This window comes from Acinonyx jubatus, chromosome A3 (genome assembly GCF_027475565.1).
Source record: "Acinonyx jubatus isolate Ajub_Pintada_27869175 chromosome A3, VMU_Ajub_asm_v1.0, whole genome shotgun sequence".
Lineage (NCBI taxonomy): Eukaryota > Metazoa > Chordata > Mammalia > Carnivora > Felidae > Acinonyx > Acinonyx jubatus.
Window position 1 is genome coordinate 107311439 of NC_069388.1, and position 17613 is coordinate 107329051.

General features: G+C 43.4%; 1 long non-coding RNA gene across 1 annotated transcript in view; it reads left to right on the forward strand.

Annotated features, from left to right (window-relative positions):
• Positions 1-14194: 14194 nt before the first annotated feature.
• LOC113592491 (uncharacterized) overlaps positions 14195-17613 on the forward strand; it is a 51750-nt gene continuing 48331 nt past the window's right edge. The window contains exon 1 of the long non-coding RNA XR_008289579.1: positions 14195-14635. This is a non-coding gene — a long non-coding RNA (uncharacterized LOC113592491). The remainder of the gene's footprint in view (positions 14636-17613) is intronic.

Consider the following 17613-nt stretch of genomic DNA (forward strand, 5'->3'; position numbering starts at 1 on the left):
CTGGAATGATAGGCAGAAAGCAAGGTTGGCCAATACTGGCAGTCAGAATAGCAGGCTGAGCTAATGCATAAAGCACAGCAGTTAATGGTGTGTATTTCCAGATCCAGGCACACCTTGACTCAGATTCTCACACTTCCTGGCTGAGTAAACTTGGGCACATTTCAGCCTCTTAAGTGGGGATAGTGATGCCATGCCTCCCTCCTTGGGTCATGTGAAGATTAAGATCTCATAAGTAAAGGGCTTAGTACAATGCTCAATAAATAGTAAGTGGTGGGAACCACATGTTAAGTTGTAACCACCATGTTAAGTTGTAAGAGGTCATTTGGGGTAGAAAATGCCTGCAATTCTGGGAAGAATTACTTGAGTGATCCCTTTTGGGGTTTGCAGTTTTCAGGCAAGTATTGACCTGCTGGAGGACATTTTTGATTTAGATTTAGATCCTGTTGTTATGTGTTGTCACCCTGTGCTCTTCCCTCCCTACCCTCATCTTTGTTTGCTGATGTAAGTTTACGCAAGGAGAAGGGTTTCTCCTGGAGGAGGAAGGATTTGCAGTTCAGATTTGCTAAACTATCTGATGATCAGAGTTGGTCCTAAGTGAGACCATGTGGCAGGGAAGGACTACTGAGTAAGAGGAAAGAAGCGTGTAGACCAGTGATTCCCAACTCAACACCAGGATCCACCAGCCCAATGCAAATGATATGTCTTAGAGAGAACCTGTGTGTGTGTGTGTGTGTGTGTGTGTGTGTGCGCGCGCGCGCATGTGCACGCACACACATGCATGTGTATGTGTATTGAAAGAACCTAACCCTAGGAGCCAGAACACTCCAGACTTAGTTTTATTCTGAGCACTTGGGGCCTAGCCTAGCATAGAAAGAACAATCTTCCCTTACATCTCAAGGCAGCAGCAGCAACAAATTGGGCTGGAGTTGGCAAAATGAGGGGTACAGGCAGCCCCTGTTTTGACATGACTATAAAACATGTCAAAGAGGAGGCATCTCTAGCTCTATGTTCATGTTACTCTTCTGCCTTTAGCAATGAGGTCAGATTTAGCATTTCTTTAAAGGGGGGAGGGCACATGGGACCTTCCAATCCACGCAAAGGCAGATTTGGGGGTCATTACCCAAATAGACATAGGATGGAAGTCTTTTATGAGTCCTAACTGCAGCGGTGACATATTAATAATCCTTCTTAGTTATGAAAGCAGTCGTGTTACCAGTGACAGTAATTAACATTCCAGGTGCTTGTGCTGGCTCTGTTGCTGCTAAAGTAATTTCAGCCATTATGACTTCTGCTAATTAGAAGAGAATGGCTTCCAACTTTCCATTGCTTCTTTGACCTGTTTGTGCCACATAAATGAAATGTTGGGGAGGAATAAAAGCTGAAATCTTTATCCTACAACGATATGTAGAAACCTCTGGGAAGAACAGAGATTAAAATAAAAAAAAAAAAAACAAGCTTGGTGCTTGTTCAAGAATCTTCCTCTTGGAAATATATAACAGTAAATCTGGAGGGTTCTCCACTGTCCCTTACTCCCAGAGTGCTAGATAAGTGATAGCCAGGAATTCAGTGGAAAGAAGAACGGGCCAAATCTTGCCCTTTATCCCCTCACCAGTCTCATCTAACCCCCACTCTACAAGTTCTCTCAGACGTTGGAAGCCCGGAGGTTGGAGGAGAGATAGAAGAAGCCAAGAGCAGAATATTATGGGAGAATACGGGCAAATATTCTGAGTCAGTGGTTCTCAAACTTGGCTGCACATTGGAGGCACCTGCCGACCCTTAAACATACTGATGCCTGAATCCTATCCCCCGAAATTCCTATTTCAATGGTATGTGGTATGGTTCGGACATTAGGATTTTATAAAGCTTCTTGGGGGATGCAACCAAGGTTGAGAAGTTGTTGAGTCTTAAGTTATTTGTATCTAATTCAGAAGAAAGAAGGGGAAAATGAATTTGTGGTCACATCTTATTTTGCAATACTCCTTAGTAATAGTGTTTCTTAATCCTAGATGAATATCAGAATCGTATTGGGAGCTTTTAAAACATCTCATGCCAGGGCCCCAGTGTAGTCAAATTAACTCAGGATCCCTAAGAGTGGAATATAAGCAGTGGTGTTTTTAAACATTGGTTCTTCTTGGAGGCAAGGTTCAGAGCCAGTGCCAAGGCATGCTTCTCAAACCTTTTAGTGTACACAGGAATCACCTGGTGAAACTGCTCAAAATATATATTCTTGCATTATATCCCCTGAGGTGGGAATCTTATTTTTAGCAGACTCCACAGGTCATTTTGATGAAGATGGTTATTAAGACCACTCTAGTCTACTATTCTGATTGCTTTCTTGTCCCAACCAAGATGTACTTTGCTCAATAAAAATGCGACTCTGCCATCTGGTCACTGATGGTTCCTGATTGAAAGGTCAGGGAGGAGAAGCAGTACCATATTCCTAGGGGGTATTTGGAAATGTTTAGGCTTCTCTTCTAATGATCATGGTTGGAGATACAACAGACATTTGGGGATCCCAAACAGTCCTGAAACAAAGAATTGTCCTGCCCAGAATATCAATGCTGCTTCCAATGAGAGACACTGGCAGGTGGAAAGGTTTGGATTGTGTGTGATCTGAAGTGTCAAGGTATAGACTTTGGCACCAGGCTGACATCAAATTCAGTAGCATGAGTTTTGAGGAAAGGTCTGGAAGTTCAGAAAACCAAGATATATTATAAAGTGTCTTTCCCAGCTCTCTATATTTTTCTCTTGTCCTTATCTCTCCAAGGGGGCAAATCTAACCCCCCCCCCCCACCCTACCCTTTCCACCTCCTCACCCTGGTCCCAGTCTCTATTAGAGACTCATAGATGGGCCCTACAGTCTTATATTTATTTTTGGTGAAGTCACAACACAGGCCATTCTTCCACTGGCTCCCAGACTCCCATCATTCCTAGCAAGGTGACCTTGAGTGAGTCACTTTATCAAGTAGGACCTAGAATCCCCACCTATAAAATTGGTAGGTTGAACTGGGTGGTTTCTACAACCCCTTTTATTTCTGACATTCTATGATTCTATTCTAGGTTAAGAATTCTTGGTAGAGAACTGTCCCAAGATACCATTCTTGTTTGTTCAGTTGATTCCTGAAATATCTTTCCTGGAGCCGAACTTTCAGAACACAATGGGAGATCAGGCTTAAACTAAATCATCATGAAAGAAGGAGTACATTCATTTGAATTCCTTCTCTCAACCTAATAACTATCACATGGACCTTGCTTGAGAGCAGAGTTTGATTCAGTGACATATATTCACATTTTTTTTCCATTAAGCAGCATTAGGTATGTATGCTTTGTTCTAGATCAAGGTTTCTATGGACATTTTGAGGCCTGATAACTTCTTGTTGTGGGAGACTGTCCTGTGCATTGGTAGGTGTTTAGCAGTACCCCTGGCCACTACTCACTAGGTATTAGTAGCACCGCCCACCCACTTATGACAACCAAAAATGTCTCCAGACATTGCCAAATATCCCCTGGGGAGAAAAAAATACCTCTCAGTTGAGAAGCACTGGCCTAGATGTTGGGGTTGCAATGAATGAGATCCATTCGCTGCTGTCAAGAAATGAGGAGAGACTCATTGAACAGTTCGTAATGATACCTCACGGGGGTGTTGTGATGAAAGCATACAAGGTATTTAGGGAGGAGAAGGGGCCTCAGCCGAGGGACAGTCTCCTGGGCTGAGTCTTCATTGACCCATAGCGGTTGGCCAAGGGAGGCACAGAAGTGGCCCTGGAGCACAGGTGACAGCAGTAGCAGAGTCAGAGAAATAGCTTGGTGTCAGTAAGGGACATCTTGCTCATCTGAAGGGCAGCAGGAGGGTGACAGGTGGCACTGAAGAGTCAGGCAGGGGTTTGCAGGCCTCATCAGATGTTCTTTTCTAGGAAACATGGGGGCAGAAGGAGGCCTGAGGTGGGAGAGAAACGTGGTCAGATTTGCATTGTAAATAGGTACACTGCACCACCTTGAAATGATGGGATTGTAGCAGACAAATCTGGAGGCTGTTGAGTAGGTAATCCAAATAAGAGAAAAAGGGGGCCAGAACCCAGGTGGGGGTTGGAGGTGGTGGTGAGGAACTGGAGAGGAGGGAGGAGCAGGGCACTGAGGGGCTGCCATCCCAGGAGCAGCAATTAACCTATTTTTGTAACGAACCTAATTAACCAGGCAAGCTTTGGACCAGTTTATAATACATCAAGAAAAGCCCGCCTTCCTCAGTTTACAGGTCTACAGCAAATGAGTGGTGTTTTCTGATAGCAGACTGTTCTCAGTAAGAGAGCATAGCATGCCTTTACATTTCCACATCCTCAGCACATCCAAATTGTAGCAGCCCCCCCAGGGAATTTCTGGAACCAGAAGGCCCTCAACCATGCTGCCATACGTTTAGACCAGTGGAAGTTGAAAGATAGATGCACGTATAAAGAAGATCACCGGAAGAAAGCAAAGGGCACGTGACCCATACGGGAATGATAAGCGGTTTGGCACAAAGGTGTGGAAGCTGTTGGGAAGTAGAGTGTTTTCCCAGAGCCCCCCCCCCCCCCCAAATCATTCCATGTTGGTAACTAGATTGTGCCACAAGTTAGTTTCAAGTTCAAGGCAGCACAAACTTTTCCTCAGCTTGAGTAATGCTCCCAGGAGGGAAGCAGGAGTGACGAAAGAAATGTCTCTAGGTGGAGACAAGCCAAGCCTCAGAAACTGGCTGACGAGAGGGTATTTTGACATGCAGGGCTGACCCAAGAATTAGACAGGCTCTGTCTCTCTCTACCTCTGTTCTCACGCCATCCCCACGCTTCCCAGGGCTCCTCACTTAGGCTGTTAGGTTGGACCATGCCACATGACACTCTGGTTCTAGACCTTTCCTTCAACCCTCCACCCCATGCAAACTCAGCTCCTCTGTGACTTATGCTAGTAGGGTCTGCTCTCTGATCACGAGGAGAGTAGTTCATGAGATATTAAATAACAGAGGCCCTCTGCGTTCTGTGTCTGAAAGGTTTTCTTCTGCTTGGCTAACCCATACCGTCTCTATAAGGGTACGGATTTCCTGTTGTGAAATTGGGTTGGTGAGAAGAGGATGGATGGGGTTTGAACTGGTCACGCTGATTTCCAATGATGGGCAAGAAGCAAGTTTGCTATCTCATCAAATGTGTCCTCAGACACATTTAAATCAATTTTAATTGATTTAAAACAACAGGGGAACTGTTCAGTGAATGCTTTTGACTCTACCACATCCTCTTTGTGTCCACAAGAGAATACTTTGGGTTCAAAACCATGGACTAACAAGGAATCTTATTTACCTTTCACCTCATCCCTCTGGCCAACTTAATTTTAGTACAAATAGCTGGGAGGTGATGGGCGGTTCTAGGTCAGGTTTAGGGCGTGGTGACCTTCTGCCCAAAGAACGTTAAATTTTTTTTTAATTTTAAATTTAATATTTTAAAATATATTTTTTACTGTTTATTTATTTTTTTGGAGAGAGAGAGAGAGAGTGAGCACATGCAAACAGAGGAGGGGCAGAGAGAGAGGGAGAGAAGAATCTTAAGCAGGCTCCAAACTGTCAGTGCAGAGCCTGATGTGAGGCTCAAACTCATGAACTATGAGATCGTGACCTGAGCTGAAATCGAGTGGGATGCTTAACCAACTGAGACACCCAGGCGCCCCTGCCCAAAGAATATTCAACAACAACAACAACAACAACAACAACAACAACAACAACAACGTCGTACTATACCTTCTCCCCTCATCTGTTTCATTTCCTTTTTCTTTTTAAAAATTTGTTAATGTTTTTATTTACTTTTGAGAGAGAGAGTGAAGGGGAGAAGGGCAGAGACAGAGAGGGAGACACAGAATCCAAAGCAGGCTCCAGGCTCCGAGCTGTCAGCACAGAGCCCGACATGGGGCTCGAACTCAAGAGCCATGAGATCATGACCCTGAGCCAAAGTTAGAAGCTCAACCGACTAAGCCACCCAGGCCCCCCTGGTCTGTTTCGTTTTCTGCATCAAGTGGAATGTTTGGGACCCAGCCCCGTCCTGAATTGCATGACTACCTGACTTGGCCAAAGTCACAGCTAGAGTTTCTCTTTTACTCACAGTGTTCTTCAGAGACAGACCACTTAGCAAAACACAGGATTTTTTTTTTTTTTCAACAAGGGTCACTTCTAAGAAAGGGCTAGCAATTATTTCACTTACTTTCACTGCCAACAAAACAGATCAGAGTGAGCAGCATTTGGCAGCCTCTCCACGGTCCAATTAGCTTTATTAGAAAAGTCTCTCTTCATTTGCAGCCTTCCTGAAATATTTATTTGTTTGGCTTCCTCTCCAGAATGATTTTTTGGTCTGCCCACCATCCTCTGAGAAGAGTTACCAAAAGTAAACAAAGTTGGAGTGACCACCAACTCCGATCCCCGTTCTCAGCCTCTGCTCCACACACTAGACTTCTCCAGGGTCTGGTCTGCCCCTTTAGACCATGAAGCTCCAATATCACAGCAGTCATGTTTGTCCCGGGGCCTTCTAACCCCTTGCTGGAGTTAATACAATAGAAAGCATTGCTGGCTTTTATTGCTTGCATTTGGCTTGGTCAGTGCAATCATTCTCTGCCAAGGGAAATATCAGCAGGGGATAGAGACGAGTAAGAAAACCAAAGGAGCCGAAGTTTACTCCTCGCTAAACCTGAAAGCAAAACTACCATCTGTGTCCACATATCCACTTCCAGGAGGCTCGGAAGCCAGTTCCCTTGACTTTGACTTGGAAATTCCATATGCTTGGCAGAGATCCCTGCAGCTTCCTTTGTGAGAAGTGCTCTGAAACCTTGCAGCGTTCGAAGTTACCCTTTGAATAACCTATGCGCGGCCTCCAACTCTCAGTGTTTTAGGAGGAATTCGTTGTAATTAATTCCCTGTTCCCTTTTTTCTTCCTGCAAAACTTTGCTATGTGACTGGCTCAGCTCCACTCACTAATATCCCCTTCAGTTCTGTCATTCGTTCCTGGGGCCAGCTGTTGTCGCTGAGGCTTTTATGTCAACTTTCCTCCCACTCCTGAACTTTGCTCCACTTGGCGTCATTTTCTTAATACATATTTATTTGGGACGGAATGCAAGAGCTCAGAGGGTAAAAACTGGTCTCCCAAAGCTGTGCCCACTCCTGAAAGATGAACTGGGAAACTGGCCAATTAGCTGAGTCCCTTAGGCCTAAAAACAACTTTTATCCCCAAACCATGAAAAGCTGAGCAAAATATAGGACTCCAAGGGGACTGAACTAAACAAATAATTATCCCATTTGCCATTTTCTTCCTGCCTATAATGACAAAGACTCTTCCAGTGGGTTCTCCACCTGAACTCCTTCACATGGAACTTTTGTTCAGAATATGGGTAGGAGGGTAAGGAGACCTAAGGGAAGATCTCTGAGCTGCCAGATTCCTGTGAAGGCTTTAGTCTGCTATGGTGTCCGTGACCTCCATCTGGAGAAGGAAGAGCTCCACGGAGCTCTCAATGTTAAAAACTCTGCTCTCTTTCGGGAGCATCATTACCCAGAAGCTGAGGGGTGTGGTAACATTTTTCTTCCTTCTGCTCACTCACGACAATACATGTTCCCTTCCTCTGAGAGTCAGCCTTCTTCCCTGAAGATGGATCTATCAGATGGATCTATTCATCTTTGCAGCTCTGCTAGCCGCCTGATGGAGTGTATTGCTCTTAGCAGGTCCTTAGTAAGTGGCTTTAAATGGGATTCATCAAATGACCACTTTTGGTCCCTGAACAGCCAACACAAAAATATAAGGACACGAGCATGACTTATTCTTATTCTTCATCACCTCCATTGTAGTCCTCTCTCCATTTCTTGCTAATATTCCCAAGCACCCAGGACTCCCAGGTAGTTTCTTGTTGGGTCTTTCTCTCCTCTCTCACTCTACATTAAATCACCAGAGAACTGCTTCCCACAGAACTGATGTGTTAATGGCTCATGATGGTATTATTCTGTTAAAGCAGTGAATTTTGTCTGATGCCTCCATGTGAAGACAGAACTAGGGGGAAGGGGTAGGCACTACCAGGGGCCACTGGGGAGGTTACTTTACAGCTTTGAAGCAAACAGCGTAGTCCATGATGAGCAGGTCAGGATCAGAACTTGTTACGGGCAGCAGGGCAGGGATCATTCCTTCTTCCTGGGAATGCTGTTTTCACTCGGCTTCAGGGACCATACTTATTAATCTTCTTTTTTTCCTCTCCTTTTCTCTCATGTTTCTGTGAGAAATGCTGTCATCCTAACAATCTGTATTCATTTCCTAGGGCTGTCATAACAAATTACCACAGCTTACATCAACAAAATTTCTGGAGACCAGAAGTACAAAATCAAGGGCCTGGCAGGGTTGGTTCCTTTTGGAGGTTCTGAGAATCTATTCCACACCTCTCTCCTGGCTTCTGGTGGCTGCCGGCAGTCCTTGGTTTCCTTGTCTTGGGGCTGTGTAACTCCACTCTGCACTTTTTGTGGGCTTAGGGGATGTGCCTTACACTTTTTCATTGTTGGAATGCTCTCTCTTTTAAAGGTTAGCATGAGTCTAGGCTTCAGGGACCATGATATCCTGCTCTGGGTCCTAGTACCTCCAGTGAGGTCCTTTAGCTGTCCTCAATAAATGATCGTTGATTGATAAGATAAATGTTGGCTGGCTCTGTCTAGGTGATGCAGTTCAGCCATGCCAAGTACACTTGACCGGGCAGTTCCCCCTTGGAAGCCAAAGCCAAAGCCTTCGGAGGCAATGAATACCATTAGCATTCAGAGGTATGCCAGTGCCAGCTGGTACTGCCTCTTTAGAGTCAATTGTGCACATCTCTTCTAAAAGCTGCGTTCAGTGACCTCACATTAATAGCTTGAAATCAGCCATGGTAGGAGTATTTTCGGTATGGAAACTGACAAATTACAGATTAGGGATTTCTGTCCCTCCCAAGAGCCTGTTGTGAAGCATTTAACCAGCATATCACTGTTATGTTGTTGGTCCAATGGTCACTTCTCAGTCCTCATTCTATCTGACTTCTGGACGTGATGGCACCATTTATCACTCTCTGTTTTGGGTAGCACTGTCTTCAGTCAGCTTCTAGGAGACCTTGCTTCTCAAACTTCTCTGCTCATTCCTTGTCTCTCTGATCTCTTAAAATGGAGTGACCTGGGATTTCAATCGAGGACCCTTTCTTTCTTCCCAACCTGCACTCATTCTTTGGTGGTCTCATTTGTTTCATGTCTCTAAATCCCATCCATACACTGAGGACTTCAAAAGGTATATTACCAGTGTGGGTTTCTCTGATTCTAGCCCTGAACACCCAGTTATCTATGCTATATCTCTTCTTGGAAATCTAATTGGACACCTCAACTTAAAATGGGTACACTCGAAACCCTGATATTCTCTCTCACACCTGTTTCATCTACAGTTAATGGCAACATCATCCTTGCAACTTCTCAGGCCAAAAACCTTGGAGTTATGTTTGATTTCACTATTTCTTTCCCAACCTCACGTCTAATGCAGCGGCAAATCTTGTTGGCTCTGCCTTCAGAATATATCTGGATTCTGATCACTTTTCATAACTGACCGTAACCATCCTTCAAGTCTAGATCTTTGCAACATTCTTCTGATCATGCTCTTATTTCAACCAAGGCTACTGACAGTCTCTCACTCAGATTGAAAACTCCAATCATTACAATGGGCTAGGAGGCCCCATTGAGCTGAACTTTCTTACCTGTGTGACCTCATCTCCTGCTTGCTCCATTCCAGGCACATGAGCCCCATTCTGGTTTGGACATGTCAGGTATATTACCACCCTGTGTACTGTCTGTTCCTTCTACTTTCCTCCCAGAGGTTGTTTAACCTGCTTCCTCATACCTCTTTCGTGTGCTCAAATGTCATCTGAATCTTCTTCAGGTCTACCTTCATCATTCTGTTTTGAAAAAACAAAACAAAATGAAACAGAAAACAACAGTATCAACAACAAAAAAAAACAAGTCCACCCTGGAAGCTCCCCATCTCCCATCCCTTGCTTTATTTTTTCCTTAATGGTTATCACCTTCTAACATACTGTATCATTTTTTCCTTTATGTCTTCTTTTCTCCTCTAGAATGTAAATTCCATAAGTGCAGGGATTTTTGTGTTTTTTTGTTCACTATTTCATCTCTAGGGCTTACAACAGTCCTGATATATATTACAGTTGATTCTCATTACTCATTGTAGTTATGGTCCATAAAGTCTCTGCAAACACTGAATTAGCAGATACAAAACAATTGCTCTTAGGAGAAACACAAAATTAGGTTCCTAAGAGCCTCTGGTCTCAACATTTTTGTCAAATGACCTTGTTTTATGTGTGTACATAACCTTGTTTTACGTGTATAAAAGACACATATTAAAGACACGTTAATTACCATACATCATGGATTCATCAGCATTGAGCTCACAGCCAGCAGCATTCTAACTCATGCCTGAATAAAGCTGCCTGACACATGTATTTTCAATGTAAGGCACGTTACAGCCTTATTGTGCTTAGGACCAATTAACCATGCCTCAGCACCACACTCCCAGTGTGAAAGACATGGTATTACACTGACCACAAAAGGTCACTTGTGTACAGTGTGGGAGAATGCAAACACTGAAGGAGGCAAAGCAGTGTCTTGTGTGACCCAGGAGCAACTCAAATTTCTTGTTGCTCTGCACATGTCTGTAGGTGACTGTGAAAGTATTGTGAATATTAATTTAGGGGTTACAAATAAATTTTAGTGAGTAGGCAAATTTGCAAAGGTAGAACCCATGAGTAATGAGGATCAGGTGTATATGCTCAACATGTATGTGTGAAAAATATAAACTTGACCCTTTGATATCAGCAGACATGTGGCCTCTAGAAATCTTGGAGTTCAAGATCTGTAGGGCCTCTACCTGGTGTAAGGGTAAGATCTAAGGGCATCTACCTTAGAGCTACAAGTCTTTTCCCTTATTTCCTCTAGCGTGGTTTGAAAAGCCCACCAGGGGATTCACTCTTTTGGGATGCAAAATATTCTCGTTATGTTGACCACGTGTTATAAATAATTAGGACTAGGAACGCAGGAAGGTAGGGTGAGCTAAGGAAGGGAGTAGAGCAGACAGTACTTCTTCATCTGTACTTTAACATGTGACAGGTGGTAGATGGTATTTGCCAAAGATGGCCAATGTCTCCCATCTCACATTCTCTTCCAAAGGGTGCCCTTGTCCCTTACTCCTCAAGAGAGTGTACTTTCCTTTCCTTTGAATTTGAGTGAGCTTGTGATTGTTTAAACAGCAGAGTAGGGTGAAAGTGACACTACACTATTTGACCTAGGAAGCTGGATCATAAAAAGTGATAAGCCCTCCTTTCTTTGTTTGCTGGAACATTAGCTCTTGGACCTCTGAGGCCATGATGCTGTGAGCAAGCCAAGCCATGTAGACAGGCCATGAGAAGGTATTTAGTCACCAGTCTGATCTTTGAGTTCTTTCAGCTTAGCAACCAGACATGTGAGCGAAGGAGCTACCTGATGGTTTAAATTCCCAGCTATCAGGTAGCTGTCAGCCTCTGAATCTTTCCAGCTGAAGTTCCAGCATTGTGCAGCAGAGATAAGGCACCGCTACTGTGTCCTGATTAAATATACCTGACCCACAAGATATCTGAACATAATAACATGGATGATTGTCATCTTAAGCCATTATGTTGAGAGGGTAGTTTGTTTCATAGTAAGTGACCAGAACAAATAGTTATTAAATTCACCGGTATTGCTAAGTCAGACCTTGAGAGAAAGGAAAACAGGGCAAGCATATTTTTTTAAAAGTTTATTTATTTTTGAGAGAGAGAGATACAGAGTGTGAGCAGGGGAGGGGCAGAGAGAGAGGGAGACACAGAACTCGAAGGGGGCTCCAGGCTCCATGCTGTCAGCACAGAGCCCAATGTGGGGCTCAAATTCACGATTCATGCGATCATGACCTGAGCCAAAGTTGGAGGCCTAACTGACTGAACCACCCAGGCACCCCAGGAAAAGCATATTTTGATTGAGGAGATAGTTTGGCATACTTCCTTCTTCAAAAGTCAAACAACTACTGGAACCATTCAAGTTGATGCAAGGTGGCTCTTTTCTCTGACTTCCAGCATCCATCAACATTTGTTTAATACATTTTTATTGCATACCTACTGCAGGACACTTTTAAGGGACAGGATTTAGAGTAATGACAAAATGAATAACAGTTTTATGGAAAAAGAATATTATAAACAAGTGAGCTAAAAAACAAACAGACCTTGTCATGTTTAAGACCATTGAAACTGGCAGAAGGGAATGTGGGCATGAGACAAGGCAAAAGATAAACAAAAGCAACATCTTGGAGTATTTAGGCCACAAGGAGAAGACTAGACTCTCCTGAATTCAGTGGGAATATACTGAAAGAGAATGACACAATCATCCATCTTTTGATGGATGAAGTAACTCTGGACGAATTTGAAGGAGCAAGAGTGGATATAAGGAGACTGGTTATTAGTTTAGGCAAAAGATTATGGTGACTTGTACTAGGAAAGTGCCAGCGAGGATGGGATGAAATGGATAATTTTGAGACCTATTTTGGAAGTAGAATTGACCGAACTTGGGTTGAATGTGATCCCATTTCTGGGTTGAGAAATGGATGAGTGGGCATGCCATTTATTGAGCTGGGACATATAGGAAGAGGACAAAGATATTTTAGAAGGAAGCAAGTGAAAGATTTGTGCATTTCATGTTAACAGTGTCCATGGGACATCCAAGTGGTGATGGATAGTGGATACTGGAAACAATGATTCTGGAGCTCAGACCTGAGGCTTGAGATTTGAGATGCTATTTAAAGCCATCAGAATGATCTAGGTAGGAAGGGTAGAAAGAGAAGAGATAAAAAGAGAAGCCAAACCCAAGAATTCTAACACTTAGGAGGAGTCTGCCAAGGGTACTATAAATGACAGCTCTACCAAACAAATCATGTCTATACAGCAGATTGTACAGAAGGAGGGCGGAGGGAACCAGCCCCCATACTTGGATCAGAATTATAACTTTGCTGTATCACTAGTTCAGACCTGCCTATCTATGTTAGGATGTCATTGATGTGTTTGGTCTGACAATCAGTGCCCACCGTTCTTTCCTGATTTGTCTGGGTCTTATGATATCAACTCATCTTTTTGTTTAGAATTTTGTACCTGTCTGTTACCTTCAGTTTTGCTGGATTCTTTAGAATCCAATGGTTAAGAAGGCCTTTTTCCGGCCAGGTCATACATTTGTCCCCAAAGCAGTAGTTTTTTAAAAAAGATTTTTAATGTTTATTTTATTTTTGAGAGAGAGAGAGAGAGAGAGAGAGAGAGAGAGAGAGAGATCAGGGGAGGGGCAGAGAGAGAGAGAGAGAGAGAGCAAGGGAGACACAGAATCCAAAACAGGCTCCAGGCTTCGAGCTGTCAATACAGGGCCTGACGTAAGACTCTAACTCATGAACTGCGAGATCATGACCTGAGCATGACCTGGTGCTTAACCAACGGAGCCACCCAGGCACCCCAGAAAGCAGTTGTTTTTTTTTTTTTAAACTACATCTTTTTGTCTGTAGTATGTCTTGAGAACTGCTGAACTTCCTGACTAGTTCAACTCCTCGGTCTCTCCTAGGTGGGCCATAGAAAAGGAAAGTGAAAAATTGAGGGCAACCATTTGCTCACCTGAAGCCTTTCTTGGAAGTGAGACTGGGTGTCTAATCTATAACAAAGTAGACAATGTTCTATCGTATTTAATAATCACCCAGGAAACTATGAAAATATGGCTTCTCTCAGTTGTTCAATCTGCTTATCCAGTTTTTAATAATTCGGAATTTAGGTAGTTTGTTTCCACTTGCTCTGCATGCTGTGGTTAGGAAACCACAGATCAGGAGCAAGAATGGGAGATGAAGCTCAAGCAACTATTTCAACAACTATTTATTGTTCAGTTTGCCTACTTTGCAACTTAAAAGCCAATTTTTGTTGTTGTCTTCTTGAACAAGAAGACCCAATTCAGGGACTTTTGGATGATTGGACCTTTCATTCATCAATTCCATTGCTAACAAGGATGACAAACTATCTGTGTTCCATTTTATTTCCTGAATTTAAGTTTGCATGATTATAGTACTGTGTGGGCAGCCTTCAAGAAAAACAGCCTGGCTGCAGCTTGTGACATCACCCTTCATCCATCAACTTTCTCCCACAAACAATCTCACTGCACTGAGAGATGGCTGTGGAAGGACAAGGACTTTCTGGGAAACTCCCAGGATAGTGAGTCTAGCTGAGAAAAACTCCAGGCTGAAGCCACCTGGCACTGGTTCTAGGTCAATGTTGGGGGTTTGTGTCAGGGACAAGGGCCTGCACAGATCAGGGAGGACTTGCTGGTCATGCAGGACCTCCAAAAAGCCAAGGCCAGGCATGGCTTACCTAGGGGAGCCCAGGTTTTTTTTTGGCATCTCAGAGGGAATCACCATTTGCTGCCTCAGCTTAGATCTGTATACTGATCCACTGGGTCAACTCTGGATTTGACAGGCCCTTCTAATTAAAGGGCAGGAAGTAATTAGAACCTCATCCAGGCCCATATCTCCGCAGATGAGTCCACTTCAGGGAGGTAAGTTGGGAAATTTTACTTTTTGGTCATTTGCCTTGATGTGACATGTTATTAGGCCAAAGGTCTTCTGATATATACATATATATATCAGATATATATATATATATATAGATATATATAGATATATGATACATATGTATATATCCACATATGCCATCTCACTTTTTAATTGTTTTCTTTTTAAATTCTCTTTTCTATAACTTTTAATGATGTCTTGGGTACAGAGAAAGATGGTCTACTCTGCAGTAGCAAAGGTGGGCAGAGAAGAGGTTTGGAATCCAGCACAAGACTGAAAATCACTGTGGCAGCTGGGGTTGGCTCTGTTTGTGTAGCAGACAGGAGTCAGTGGGGTTCCCATCAACTGACATTGGGAAAGTGTTTCAGGTAGCACAGGCTGCTGCTAGGCTGGGATGGGGACAACGGAGGAGGGCAGACTTCTGTAAGGCAAGGAAAAAGGGTCTCCAGCCATCAGACTGAGGATCAGGGCAGGGCTACCTTTCTGAAAGGGCTTGGGACTAGTTAGGGTTAACATGGCAGAACAAAAGAATAGGCACTAACACAGAGGCTAACATGGATTTGGGGGATGGAAGACAATAATATGACCAATAGTTCATTTAACATGAAGTCAAGATATTTCTTTACCACTCAGAATGAATTATCCCAGGCACAGGGAATGGATGAAGTAGGAATGTTTCTTTGGGTGCCTCCCATGTCTACTTTCAGAGACCCCATTTAGCTCTCTGTTCACCTCTCATCTCATCCCCTTCTTCCTCCTCTCTCCCAACTCCCTCCATTCTTCTGTTTCCCCCTCCCATCCCTCCCTACAATCCTCCCTCCCTCCCTCCCTTCCTTATTTCTTTCTTTCTTTCCTTCCTTCCTTCCTTCCTTCCTTCCTTCCTTCCTTCCTTCCTTCCTTCCTCAAATATTTACTGAGCACCCACTGTGTGCTGTGGGTATAGCAGATAGGTCTCTTCTCTATGGATCTTAGTCAAGTGAGCTGTATTACAAACAAACATGACCATAAAATGCATCAAGTGGTAAAAAATAGTGCTATGAAAGAAAATAAAATAGAATAAGGGTATGAGCAGGATGGCCAGGAAAGATGTGTCTGCCAGAATGACATTTGAGCAGAGCCCTGGATGAAGTGAGAGAGCAGGCCATACAGATCTGTGGGAGCAAGACCAGGGTGGGCAGAGGCCGTGAGTGAGGAGCATGTTTAGCTGTTTGAGAATCAGCAAGGAGGCCTGAGTGGCTGCAGCCCAGTCCAGCACAGAGGGGAGTGGGAAGACACAAAGTCAGAGGTAACTAAATGCCAGATAATGTGGTAACAGTTATCTGTGTCTAACTCAGCTTCAGGAATTTTTCTTCCCAGGGTAAATTTTCTTAGTGGCTTCTTACATACTGAGAAAGATCAGAACTAAGATGAGTGACTCTGAAGTGTCCTTTCAAGTCTAGAGGAGAAATCCTTGAACAAGGGGCCCCTCTCTTCAGATTCCACCAGGGATATTTGCCTTTTTCAGCTTTGCTCCCCTTCTCCTCTCTAAAAGTTGTTTCCAGGCTGAGGATGTGGGGGTGGCAGGGGAAGGGGGACTTCCTGGATCAGGAACAGAAAACATCAGACTGTGTTCTCTGGCAACAGACTTCCCACCCAGTGGATATCTCTGGGGAGAGCTGCAAGGCAGGAGGGAGGTGGGATGCAGGTGACATGCCAACTGTGGCCTGGGCCCAGCTGTCCCTGCCCTCCTCATGATGGGCCATATCTTCTAGTGGCCTGAAACTTCTCCAGTAGTTATTCTTCCTAAAACAAGGGCAAGCCTTGGGATTTTTCAAGCCTTAAAAAGAATGTGTTCACAGAGTTTTGGTAAACTCATGACTCCCACTTGCTTTCTGGAACCTTTTACCTACATCTGTGGGGTTGAATCACCAAAAGCTTTTCAGCTAAATGTGGATGTTGAAATGAGCTATTGACCATTTTGTTTTTCTATCAAGAACTCAGGAATCAAGGGGCCAAATGGCTTTTTTTTTTAAGAAAAAATATGCATTTAACATGTATAAAGAGAGAAAGTTTCTACTTAGAAATAGACAAGTTGGTTCTCAGTATTTAGTCAAAAAAGGGACGGAGTTCATGCTTTCTTTTCTTTTCTTTTCTTTCTTTTAAGGACCAACTACTTGACTGAAAGTTCTATTTTATTGAGGGATGAATGTCTTTGTGAAAGGAAGGATCAATTTGTCCCAGTACTAATAAGCCACCTAAGAGCTTCTGTCTTGCTCCTGGTGTGTTTCTGAGATAACAAAAGTGATGCAAGAATCAGGGGAAGAAAATATCACATGAAGAGCAAGAACAGATAAAAATGCCTCAAATCCATCTAGTTTACATCTAGTCAACAAAACCAACTTAACCAGTAATATTTTGTCTTGTGTTCCAGACCATGATCCATGGCCTTACTTGTCCCATGATACCTTTCTGCCCCTGACATGCACCCTATCTACTCTAATTTCTGGATCATTCCTTGTATTTTCTCTCATGTTTAGTTTGTTTCTTTTTTTATCCCCAGACCATGTATTACATTCCCACTTCAGAAGCTATAACTCTCTCTGTAGAAATTTTTGATATGAACTCACTTTTGGCTACCAGGCATTGTTTCATACTTGGTCTTAATAATTGCCTTCACTTCCCCAGGATTACCCTTTTCAATACCATCCCAAACTATATCTTACCCTGAAAAACACTGGCCCTCTTACCTCAAGGCAACTATAGCCCAGCCTAGTCAGAGGCTTGACAATGTAGCAGGAGATCTCTTGAAAAGGTATGTTAGAAGTGAAGCATTAAAAAAGTGGGTAAAGACCTGGGCTTTGTGATCCCGTTGATGACACAATCATTTGGGTGGCTCCTTGAGGCTTACAGGTAAGAAGGACAAAGTGTACCACCAGTCTCAACAGTAGACATGTTTTAATTATGGTTTTTAAGTTTATCATTC